At 34.8% G+C, this 13,447-nt stretch overlaps 1 long non-coding RNA gene across 1 annotated transcript in view; it reads right to left on the bottom strand.

Annotated features, from left to right (window-relative positions):
* Positions 1 to 231: 231 nt before the first annotated feature.
* The window catches only part of LOC118623019, a 40,027-nt gene continuing 26,811 nt past the window's right edge, over positions 232 to 13,447 (bottom strand). Inside the window, exons 3-6 of the long non-coding RNA XR_004958173.1 lie at positions 13,292 to 13,414; positions 6,504 to 6,697; positions 3,971 to 4,080; positions 232 to 292 (exon numbers count right to left, since the gene is read on the bottom strand). This is a non-coding gene — a long non-coding RNA (uncharacterized LOC118623019). The remainder of the gene's footprint in view (positions 293 to 3,970; positions 4,081 to 6,503; positions 6,698 to 13,291; positions 13,415 to 13,447) is intronic.

The raw sequence follows: 13,447 nt of genomic DNA, 5'->3' as shown, positions 1-13,447 counted from the left end.
ATGTAATTAAAAGTAATAATATATATGAACAACTTTAAAAAAAGAAATTCTAAACAAAAAAGAACATTTAAAAACCTATGAATGCGGGTTCCTGGTCGTTGATGTGATAGCACCTGGTTGTTAAAGTCTGTTGTGGTATCTTGAGTGTGAAGTGAATCAAACCATTTTTAAGTACTGGGGGAAGATGTATGAATAGATCAGCAATTCATATATGTGTTAAAATAATCCTTACCTAGTTATTAAAATTTGTCTCCTTAAAACTTCTGCCAAAAACATCAGGGTGTTCAATTCTCTGAAATGGAAAGCACTATTTCAATCACTTTTTAAAAATCCATCATGTGTAGCATCGCAAATATAGCTAATAATACTGTATTTCATATTTGAAAGTTGGTAAGATTATAAATCTTAAAAGTTTTTATCCCAAGAAAAAGACCTATAACTATGCATGCTGGTGAATGTTTACTAGTCTTATTGTTGTGATCATTTCCCTATATATACAGATATCAGTTATTATGTTGTGCACCTGTAACTAACAGAATGTATGTCAGTTTGACTTCAAATAATTAATAATTGAAACACTTATTCTTATTAGTCTTTTCTTATGCCATTTAGTTAAATTCAGATATTTATGTACAATAAAATCTGAGGAATTCTTACCCCATCTTTCACATGTTTGTATATTTTCAAAGAGAAATATAAATTTCATTATTGCCATCTTTTTCCTGCATAAAACCGTATCTATTTTCTCTGACCCAAGGAGATAAGTGCAAGGAGGCTGAGATGATACCAACTTTAAAGATCAAAATAGGAGTCAGAAAAGTATATGCTCACATCACACTGCCAGGAGCTAGAAGAAATGGTTTACAAAACCAAGTGTTCTGTTATAAAGTTCCCTGCTTTTTCCAGGGAACTGATTATTAATTTTAACGTATTCATTTAGCAACAATTATTTGTATTAAAATGAAATATGCATTATAAATACCCACATGTGGTCTGTTGAAAGGGAAAACTAAGTACAATATACATGAATATTTTCATTTTTTAAATAAAACCCTACATTTATACTGTGAACTAATTCAGAAAATGTAGTAACTTTATTCTATAATGTGGAGTTATGCTACATACATAAGTGACGCTTGGATAGTATGTTGTCAAAATTTTAAGGAAAGAAAACAACTGCAACACTATATTCCTGCCTGAGATTCCGATGCTTATTGATGGAACCTTTGACTTGTAGCAGCTGGGGTGGTGGTGGTTTTCGTGATAACTAACATTGATTGAATACTTATGAACTCTGTGCCAGCTGCATGCTAAATGCTTTAAATGCTGTCTCAATCATTATTAACAATTTACAGAAGAAGAAACTTCGTTATGAGGAGTCAGGCATCTTGCCCCAGAGCACGCCAATCAGAAGCTGGAGAGCTGAGATATAAGCCCAAATGTGCTTGACTAGATTCTTGACTATAGTCTGTGCTCCTAACCATGACCTGTGTGATCTCCACCGAAGGCGCATCACTTTTCCTTCTCCAAGTCCAGGTTTAAAAGCAAAGCTCCCATTTAATGAAAATGAACACAGACTAGCGTAAAGCTATAGGACAGAAGATAACAAAAGATTATTAGTCACTTTAATATTTTAATTTTAACACGAACACTCTTGGAGATGGCTAAACATTCTACCTTTTACACGAGATCATTGAGATCACTTAACAAAATTGAGAGATGTGTCCGGAGAAATCACACAGCAAGTAGGAGGCAGAAGCCACAGACGCAGGCTCTTTGACTTCATGTGATTGCTCCTTCTGTGGCACCAGGTGGGCATTTTAGAGCATAAACTTCACCTTGAATATTTTTGTTTTGTTTCATAGTACCTAAGTTTACTGATATTCCAACTCTTGCAATACATTAAATATTATTTTACATTTCCTTCTGAAATACTCAACCAATCTAATTTAGTGTTATTTTCCTAGCAAAGAAAGAAGATGCTAGTCAAAGTCCAAGTCATTGCCTTCCAAGTGACCCCAAACAAAAGGAGAGGGGAAAGAAAGAGTGTACGACCCTGTGGGTTCATTTCTCTTGCTCAGCTATAGCATAGAAACTGTCATCCTCTCTTAAAAGGAAGAGAATACAAATACGAAACATGAAACTTTGAATAACAAATAAAAGTGATAATTGCAAAAGCAGCAACAATGTCAGGTTATGTAACTGGGACTAAAAGTGGTCATATGTGCATGTGCCCTCGAAGTGTAGCTTGGGGTGGATTTTGAGGAAACCCAACATGCTAATGCTGGGAAAGTCTTGAGGAAAGACTAGGGATGTAGTATAAATTGCCCAATAGTGACAAGAAAAATATCAAGAAATATAATATTTGGTATAGGAGAAGAGGTGGAGGAGAATCTATAAATTGGCAGAGTTTTCAGAAGATGTGGTATCTCAACTATCAGAAAACAGTAACAAAATAAAGCTTCTTTAACTGCTTGAAGGGAAAGCTTAATAGCTGAGCGTAAGTTGATCATTATAAGAAAACTTGCAATAGAACTAACAAATAAAACTTGTTTAATTTTATTTTTTAATTACAGTTTACGTTCAATATTCTGTATTAGTTTCAGGTGTATAGCATAGTTAGACAATCATATACTTTACAAAGTGATCCCCCTGAGAAGTCTAGGATCTACCTAGAACCATACAAAGTTATTACAATAGTATTGGCTACATGTTTTATGCTGTACTTTACATTCCTGTGACTATTTTGCGACCACCAATTTGTAGTTCTCAATTCTCTCATGCTTTTACCCGGTCCCCCCACACCCTGCCCTCTGAGGACCATGTCTACTCTCTGCATCTGCGTCTGCCTCTACCCTTTCTGTCTGCTTTAACAAAACAAACTGATATACACAAACTTATACAGACTTGATTTGTATGAGAATGATGAAAAACAAAAATATAGAAAAAAATAAATCAAAAAGTGAATGAGATAGAAAGATAATTTTAGAAATTTCACTTTTATTCTGACATTCTAATTTGAGATTAGACATTTAAGAAAAACAACTTATATAGAAGTATTGTTAGAAAGAAATAAACTACATAATGCAAACACATTTTTATCTTCTCAGCTACATCATTGTTTCACATTGTTAATGTGAAACCAAATGTAGAGCCAGTAATGGATTCACTGTGAAAAAAAAGGGAGAACAACCTGAAAACAAGAGTGATGCTCTAGAAGAGGACTTTAAAAAAAAAATCTTTATTGTTGAGAGTATTACAGATGTCCCTCTTTTTCCCCCCTTTGCCCCCCAGGCTTCCTACACCATTTTCTATCAATGTACAAACATAAAATTTATAAAACTGTATCTCTGTTAATGCTTGCTTTGTCATTTTTTCCAGACAATTGGGCAACAGAAATGTCATTTGATCCACGCTTAAGTTCTTGAGAGAACCAGAAACATAATGGGCTCCAACACACCTTAAACTGCTGGCATCATGAGCACTTCCTGCCTAATTCTGTTGGACAACAGAGACAAAGCAAGCCCTGTAATTACATCCCAGCCTGATCTATGCTTGCAGTCATGTAATTAATACTTCCTCTGTAAAGCAATGGAATAATTTAAAGAGCAGATATTTTTCAACCATGGTCTGAAAAAAAAACCCTAAGAGGAGAATACATGTGCATTTTAGCTATGTGCAGACACTTCTGGGATTCCATTTGCTAAGAGAAATTGTAACTAGAGTCTCAGAGCTTTCATTGTACCAGGAGATGAAAATGATCCTTCCTTCCTGCTCATGGCTATAGTGGGGGGTAGAATAGAGAGTGACTGGAGCCTATATTTATTCCATGAGGGTTTATGAAAATGGTAAACATAATCTCAGTTCCTGGCTACCTGAGCCACCCTAGTGTGGTGCCAACCACATTTGCAGAGCCTCAGACAGGAAATCGGTGTAGAAATCTGGCTCCAGAGGTTAGACCTTAACTTACACAGCAGAAACAAAACACTGCACTCCAGCAAATCTATACTGACTTCCCAATCCATTCCTTGTTTCTAATGTCCATTTGTAGAGAGGTATTCACAATCATGAATGTAGATCCTACGAGAGACAAAAAAAAAAGTTTTGTAACCGAAAAGCAAAAGAAAAGTAAGAGTAAGAATGTAAACTAACAATATAGATTTTACCAAGAAGCTCCCTTTTCAACAATAGTTGCTGTTTTAAATAATTTTTTATTATATTCTTTTAAATGATTTGCATAATTGCCCAGGAAAAAAAATCTATATTTTCAAAGTCCCTCTCCATCCCCATCAAATCCAAAACAAATTTCATCTTTGTCTACTTCTTGTCAAATCTTTTTATTTAATATTTAGACTACACATGAGTGGTTCCAGGATACACACAGGACAAATGAGAAGCCTGTTCTCTTCTTCCTGAAACACTCTCTCCCCTTACTCTTTGTAACACTAAACAGACTTATTCTTGACAACAATAATATTTCTAGGAGGAAGTCTTCCCTGGTCACTTCTATTTTTCTGTCATATCAACCTGTTTATATTCTACACAATACCTCACAGTCTCTGAACTTTTTAAAAATTTGTTTGGTCTTCTATTTTAAAAAATACCATAAAGTGGGTGACTTAAACAATAGAAATTACCTGACTTGCTGCTTTCTGGATCTTCACTTACTTTTCCTATAAGACCATTAATTCTATTATGTAAACCCTACCTTCATGACCTAGTCTCACCCTAATTATCTTCCAAAGGCCCCATCTTCAAATACTATCACGTTGGAAGTTTGGGGTTTCAGCACATGAGTTTTGGTGGGACACAAACATTCGGTCCATAGCAGTAGTATTCCAGATGTGGGTCCCCTCAACAGGGTAGAAACAACAGCAAGAATAAATTGCTAGATTATTTGACTTGATTGCCTTATAGCTCTCACAGAGGTAACCTGTTTTCTTGTAACAGCAGAATGTAGTTCACAACTACTAGTAACTAATGCTCATTTTCAGAGCAACTTGACTTATGCATCTTCATTCTGATAGCTTGATTGGTTGCATTTTATATTCATAAATGCAATTGATTGAATCATAAATTATAGAAGCTCTTAATGTTGATCTAAGAATTATACCAAGAAAAACATTTAAAAAAATCAAAGATTATATATGAGTCTGTATGAATATTTAAAGGCAATAAGCCAGATTTTTATTCTGTGAAACACAAAATAAAATTCTTAACAGAAGAATAGAATGAGTGATAGGATGCATCCAAATACACCACTTTTTTGGCACAGTGATTCCAAACTCACAAGTAAATAGTCCCTTATTTTTTGGGCAAGTCTATAGAAGAGAGAGCCCCTCTCTATTGGATATCACTTCACTTTTCCATTAGAAAAACTCAAATGGGGATTTTTAATACACTTTTGGCTTAGGTACTCTGAAATTATTAAATTTCAGATATGTTCCAATTTGCAAGAACTGGAAACACAAAATAGGCCAATGGCCCAAGTCCAAGTAGACTCAATTTTCCAGAATCAAAAGCTAAAGCATAGAAATGGTAAGAAAACTCTCATAAAAATTACCAAGAGTAAGTAATATATAAACTGGACATTTTCTTCACCCAACTCATCATATTTCACTTCCTTTCATTACCAGTCTTATCTCACAAATTGAATCCACTTTAAAATGATCAAAAACTTTTTTTCTGAAAGTGTGCTAGATTGACTACGGATTGTGCCCACATGCACAGTGCAAAATGACTCATTGCATTAGCCTCATTGTGCCGTGTGAACAGATTGATATATATAGGAGTCATTAATGACATATCCATTCATTTGACATTTTCTGGAGGGACACAAGCTATGTACAAAGCACTGTACTACCAACAATGTTCAAATACTAGTTTAGAAACAAGTACAGGTTAAAGTGGGAGTGTTTGCCCAGAGATTATTTTGAGGACTCAGAAGTTAAATTCTTCACTTTAAAACCAGAGACAGTCCTACCCTTGCCGGTTTGGCTCAGCAGTTAGAGTATCAGCCTGCGGTCCAGAGAGACCTGGGTTTGGTTCCCGCTAAAGCCATGTACCTCGGTTGCAGTTTGTCCCCGGCCCTGGTTGGGTGGTGCGGGTGGCAGCCCCTTTCACGTCGATGTTTCTCTCTTTCTCCTTCCCACTCTATCTGAACAAAAAGAAAAAGAAAAAATGTCCTCAGGTGAGGATTAAAAAAAAAAAAAAAAAGCAGAGACAGTCCTCTGAAGTAAACAAGCAAATGCTCTCCAGCGAGAGAGAGAGAAATGCGCAGCCTTCGCTAGGCTCTGTAGCCAATCCTACAGAGGCAAATTTGGATAAAAGGGCCATGCCACGGTGGTAGGAGTCTCACCAAGGCCTATATAGATCATCTTGTTCTGCTTCTCCCATTTACTAGGTCAAACCATAGGACTACCACAGGAAGTACACTGATTCCATATCATAACATTCAATATTTTCTCTTCTCTAACTTTCCATAGCAATATTCTTTTGCTTACCTTTCTAATTCTTAGGTCAATTTATTTGACCTCCTCTATGGCATATTCTTGCAGTTCACTTTTTAACTACTGAGGTTCCCCACTCTAAGAATCTCATCATGTAGCCCAGATCTTCAACTTCTATATGTCCTCTGAGTTCCAGATCCAAATATCCAACTTCTTACCAGAAGCTCCTTTGGCATGTCCCATGGGTACTAAAAATAAGTGTAACAAAAACCAGAGTCATAGTCTGTACCTTCAGAACCTGCTAACTCCTCTACTTCCCCTGCTCTGTCAATAATACCACCAACCATGCAGAAAAACACTAAACCCGAAATCTGAGAGATGCTGGACTTCTTTTCTTTTTCCAAAGAGAGGTCAGGTACTATGGATTATACTTCTCCTTCATCCTTCAGAGGCCTTAGTTTAAGCTTCACTGTTATTTTTTGTCAGTTTGTTAACCCTCACTCTAGGATACATTTCCATTAATTTTAGACAGAGTAGATGGGAGAAAGGGAGAGAGAGAGAAAGATTCATCTGAGAGAGACACAATGATTGATTGCCTCCCACACAACTCTGACGAGGGCTGGGGATCAAACCTGCAACCGAAGCACATGCCCTTGACTGAGAATCGAACCTGAGACCCTTCAGTCCGAGGGCCAATACTCTAACTACTGAGCCAAATCAGTCAGGGCTCACTGTTATTTTTTATTTTTTTTTTTTGAAACAATATTTGTTTGCCATCAATGACTTGTTAGACATTATATTTACTGAATAATTTTTCAAGTGTTACACTGGGAGAAACAGACAAGCAAATGTGAAATCATATAATAACTTTAAGTAGTATTTCTTTCTTAAACTCTCCTTAGCTTTCTAGTTTACCCTTAAACTCTCTCTAGACTTCCATTTTATCCTTGACATCGTCACAGTCTTCTCATCATGGCTTTCTCCAATCTACTGAAAAACCTCTATTTATCCCTATAATCTACAAATTAGCAGTAGAGTTCAGAAAGGGATTTAAATGAATCTAAATTAAATTCATTTAAATTTCCAACAATGATATTAAATTTTATCTAAGAAAACTAAGGTACAAGTAAATTGAAGTTCCTTTGGAGCTTAAACAAAAGAGCAGGGATGCCAAAGCTATCCGTGAACCAATTTCAGAAAATAGGGAGATTGGAGTGTGTCAAAAGAAGGAAAGCTGAATCAGAGTAAACGTCAGTAAGCAAAACAGGAAAGCAGCACTCTGGGGGAAATTAAAGACTTAGAAGCGTTGCATTTGATTAAAAAAAAATAAGTCCAGAAAACAGGAAAATTATTATGAGAGGCCAGAGTGACATCATCAGTGTTCAGCAGCTGCTAACATCTTCCTTCGGAAGACTGGTAATCTGCCCAATAGGCATGTTCCTCAGTTCTGCCCTGATTTGCACTCATCAAAAAATATTCTGCACAGCCATTATACTGAAAAAGACAGTCTTAACTGTAGAATTATAAACAGAGGTTACTGGGCTACCCAACAGGTTCTATTTTCCAGTTTTCTGGCTGCTGGCTAAAACCAAGTGATTAGTGAGGGTCTCCAAAAAGGCAAACACAGGTCTTTGGAGCTCTAAGTATCCTTAAACCTTTATAGTAAGCATCTGTATCTTCTGTATGTCATTCAGTATTATAATGACATATTTTATTTACCTCCTCTATTAAATATAAGTTGTACTATGTCAGAGACTTTGTGTTTATATCAACATAGAGCTGAGAACACTTCTTTTTACAATGAAGGCCCTTAGAAAGGGTGTTAAAATGAGAGGAAATTTGAAGTTGGATTATAAGAGCTTATTTTACAGACAATAATGAACTGGATTTGTGTAGAGAAATAGGCAAAATTTATTTTACAGCTTGGTAATTCTATGAAGACATTCAAAATCACTGGGATTATTTAGGTCTACAGGAGATAAACTGAGTAATCAAGCCTCATATGTAAACTTATTTCATCAACTGCCTTTCTTACTCCTTAAAGAATGCCTAAGTTTCAAAGCCTAAAAGACTTCTAAGCATCTCAATAGAGTAAACAGTTTTACTTTGGCTATTCTTTTCTTTAAAAGTTAATCAAAATCGATATTAAATAGTTTATGAAGATATCTGGATTTGGATATAGACCATGTTTGCAAGTTTGCCTTTATTCAAGTGGATATCTCTCCAAATGAGACCTGTGAAATAAGTCAAAAATTGCACTTATTTGAAATATTTTGGTGATAATTAAGGATACTCGATAAGAACAAATTTTAAAGGAGCTTTTTTATTGGAAAGATATTGGGATATCTTGCAGAACAACCAAGCTACAAGTAGAGAACCAAAAACTCAAATAATTATTTTTCTTTTTAACTTGATCTTTATTGTTGACTGTATTACAGATGTGCCACTTCTGTTCCCCTCTTGACCCTCCCCCCCACTCCTGCCTCCCTCCTGCCTTCCCCACACTAGTGTCTGTGTCCATTGGTTATGCCTATATGCATATACATTTCTTACTTTATCTCTTCCTGCCCCACCTCCCCCTCCTTCCCTTTGAGGTTCCTCAGTCTAACCAATTTGTACTTCTTAATCCTTTCACCTTTTCACCCATCTCCCAACCCCCCCAAATTCAAATAATTTGAATGTCATCAGGACTAGCCATTTCTCCCTTCCCCCTTTCCTTCCATTTCATTCTTCTCTCCTTTTCTCTCTCTTCCTCTTTTTCTCTACTGACCCACTCCCCAGAAAACTAACCTTGTTCTTGTAGCCAATGAGGCATGGAAAGTGTCTATTTACAAAAGTTGATTTCTTTTTTCATATATTAAAACTTTAGCAACAATACATGCACATGATAACAAATATATACTTCATAAAGAATGCACTGAGGCCCAGACTGTGTGACTCAGTGGTTGAGCATCAATCCATGCATCAAGAGGTCACTGGTTCAATTCTTCATCAGGGCACATGCCAGTTGAGGACCTGGACCCCCCCGGGGGGGGGGCATGCAGAGGCAGCCTATCGATGTTCTCTCTCATTGATGTTTCTATCTCTCTCTCCCTCTTCCTTCCTCTTTCTCTGAAATCAATGAAAAATAAATAATAAAAGTGAAAAAAAAGAATGCACTGGCAAACTCGAATCATGTCATAACTAGACCAACCAGAGGACAAGGGAATGAGGTATCATAACTTTTCCAGTTTGAAATTAATCAACTATTATGTAGTAAATGGCATCTCTAGGACAATGAAGTGGGATAAGGTATTGTTCCCGTTGAAAAGGCAGGGCTACTGGGTAGACAAAAGTTCTATATTTTGGAAAGAAAATATTTACCAGATATTTGTCAATGTTTTTTAAAAAGCAGATTTTTAAAAATAATTAAATGTGGCACCCACATGTTCAGATGTTATATACATTTGTATTCAGTAACTTGAGCATAAATTTCAACAGTCCCTCCTGTGAATCAAGTCCAGGCTGCTTCACAGCCCTTCTGTCTTGTTTTATTTCTATTGTTATTTATGTAATGTTCCCAGCTCTGCAATAAAACATTAAACAGTGGTATTTAACTTCTTTGTGTGAAGTAATTTTTTGTCAAAATGTTTTTAATAAGTAGTGGTTTTCTTTAAAGTAAATGGGATGTTCGCAGCATTAGATTTATATTGACCTTTATGAATGAGAATAATTTTCTCCATTTATTGGTTAGAATAGTGCTTCAAAAGAGTAGTAATATAGCAGCTCTGTACTTAATAAGATACTGGCCTCATTTAAGAATAATTTTTAAAGTACAGTTATGTTAAAATTCCATCCAAATTCTGTAGAATTTGTACTAATCATTTCACCAAAATTATAAATAAAATAATATATATTGGAATAAGACTTTTTTAAAAATCCATACAAAGGAATATTACATTTCTCTATCATATTAACATGGATTTTAGCATAATCATTATAATCCTCAAATATTCAAAAATTAAATAAAGCATCACCATATAAACAATGGTTATAAACAAATTAAATGTTGACTTAAAAGTAATATTTCCTCTTGTGTTCATAAAGCTTGCACTAAAAAATTATACTGCTTTCAATCATTTTCCTTAATTATTGTGAAGGAGGAAGAAAGTTATTTGGTTCAATTCCATGAGCCTCTAAGTGGACTTTTTGAGGAGAAAAAGTCATGAAATTCTTTGATTCTCTATCAGAAGAACACTCTCTACCTCAGACTCCATCCCAAGCTGGCCTACCTAATAAGAAAAAAGGGAGATTCGGAATAAGGCAGGAATTTTCTGTCTAGGTCTTTCTTTCTCTATATTTTAGACAGAGTGCAGTTCAAGGGCTACTAGTGGATGATTCCTAACATAATACACTGACTAAAGAGAGACCTCCATGCAAGCTACCCACTATACACCCTGTAGGTTGTTAGACACCTTTGCCTAATAAACTTTCATTGACAATCAAAAGGATCTTTCCAAAAGCTACACTGCAGGGTTAAAGAGTTTTAACCATTCCATCTTCTTTATCAAACTTATAAGAAATAGGAGGTAGGAGGAAATTAAAAAGAAAGTGCAAAAGAAAACCTCACTTTTCTCATCAGAACCATGTCAAAGTGTATTGTTGAAATACTTAGAAAAGATGATGATAATGATGATGAAAGATCGATGATAGATCAATGATAGATAGATGATAGATGATAGATGATAGATAGATAGATAGATAGATAGATAGATAGATAGATAGATAGAAACAAAAATATGAAGGGCAGACAAAGTGTAGGGTAGGTGAAAACAAAACCCATTTATCATGGATAATATGAAAATAAAGGAGAAGGCAGTGTGTAGATTTAGTCAAACTAATATTATTCACAAGCCAGTGTGGATATATTGATTCAGGTCATAAATGCCATGGGGAAAGAACAGGAGTAAACGATATATAATTTAGCTTGTTATTGGTAAAGCATAAACAGTATTGTCTTTTTTAAATAATTATATTGTCCATCTCATGTGAGGAAGTTTTGACAGTCTTCTATTTTTTTAAATTTGATTTCAGTTTAGTTTTTAGTATCCAATAAGCCCTCTTTAAGTAGATCAACTTATACGTTTTCATCCATTATCTCATCTGATATAGTCTGTGTCATTGTGGTGCACATAACATTATGAAATGAGAAGAAAGACTAAAATGAGTTAAGTTTTAAAATGTGAACATGAATTATGATTTTCTTTTTTCAAGTAAAATCTTGATGAGTAACTGTCAAAACAATACATTGAAATACAAGAAAGACTGTCAAATTAAAAGCAAATTGGTATAATAAATGGAGAAAATAGAGTATGGCGTGAATACTGGGAAGAATAAAAAGCAAAGAAGATAAGTTTTAATACATCATCCACTTAATTTTAACAACAGGAAAAAAAAACTGATCAGAAATGTATGTGGGAATAAGGAGATTTCTTTTAAGGCCTCTATAATAGCTCTCTTGAGAAATAGTTTCAAATTTGTTTATATTGTTTTTTTTATTTTAGATGGGTGTTGATCATCCTCTAGGGAATAAATCCTCACCCACAAAGATAAATTATTTTTACCAGGCAATTAAATCTTGCCTTTATCACAGAATATTATTTTCTAAATCCCTCTATTTGTGCTCATTTATTTACCACACATGATGGCAGATTTAAACCTAATGGGGTATTTTCTTTTTCCTTTTTTTCTTTTTTAATCACCTAATACCATTTATTTTCTTAGCATTCAGGAGCGGCATTTAGCATTGTTATACACAATCTTTGATATTTCTAACAGAGTATTCTCTATTGAAAAATTTTCCTAAAGGTAAAAGTGTTCATTATTTCTCAACTTCCTAATAATTCTCCCTATTGATACCTTTTCTGCCTCATTTGATAAGAAAGGTGGTTATATATAAATGCTTAGCAAGTCACTGATATATAGTATACTATTTAAGTAAGTCACTCTATTTGTAAAAGTCCAAAAGCATGTACACCTAATACTATGTCCTGATTGCCCATCCCAGGCTGAATTTTGTTTCATTTTTATAGATGAGAGACTTACAAAATCCCTTTCAATAACTACTTCCTGAGAAACCCAGCCTTGCATATCCATGATTTAAGTGTTTAGTCAAATCATTTCCTCTAATATGAAGAACTGCTGAAGGCAATGCAATCCAGCTCAGCAATTCTACCTTTCATAGGAGTCAACATTCTGAATGTATTTGTGACATTAAGAAAGGAAATAGAGACTATCAATCAGACTTTCAGATCCTGTTTTAATCAGAACACATTCAGGAAACAGTCTGAAAAGCCAGAACTTTCAATGCCCCTGTTCAAGAAGTATTTTTTCTAACTGATTTGCAGCCCACAGAAGAGGAACAAATACTGGCGATGCTTTCTATTTAATTTGGTATAAGTTCATAAAACAAATTGCCCAGATAATTGGACATGTCTTCAATTCTACACTACATTTTCCATAGATGTAAACCAGATTTATAACTTAGAAGTGCAGCAATAAATGAGCCTAGCTTGTAATACACCTGTGCCAAGTCTTATGTCAAAGTGAAATAAAAAATGAGACTGACCACTTTGAGTAATCAAATCTGTCAGTTCAGTTAACTCCTTCTAGAGTATTGATGAGAAACACTAAGGTCTGAAAACAAAGAGGTTAATTATTTCTACTTGTACAAATATACACAAGCAAGAAATAAATATTTTAAGTAGATTCCTTAAAAATAAACTTATCATCTTAATCCTGCAAATTATTTTTTTCTGTTATTCCTTTCCTCCCTTCTTTCGGAGAATTTAAAACTCACTCACATATGGAAACTACTATCTTGAAGCTAAATTCCCATTTTCCTTTGAGGAGTTTTTCCAGCTTAAATCAGAGTTGGCAATTATGCTTTTCTGGACTGGACCATCTGGTCACCATTCGTCTTGTCCCTGGAACAATATAAAGGAAATATAAGGTGGTTT

Source organism: Molossus molossus, unplaced genomic scaffold (genome assembly GCF_014108415.1).
Source record: "Molossus molossus isolate mMolMol1 unplaced genomic scaffold, mMolMol1.p scaffold_m16_p_9, whole genome shotgun sequence".
Lineage (NCBI taxonomy): Eukaryota > Metazoa > Chordata > Mammalia > Chiroptera > Molossidae > Molossus > Molossus molossus.
Note: the sequence above shows the minus strand (reverse complement) of the source record. Positions and strands in the feature narration are given on the sequence as shown.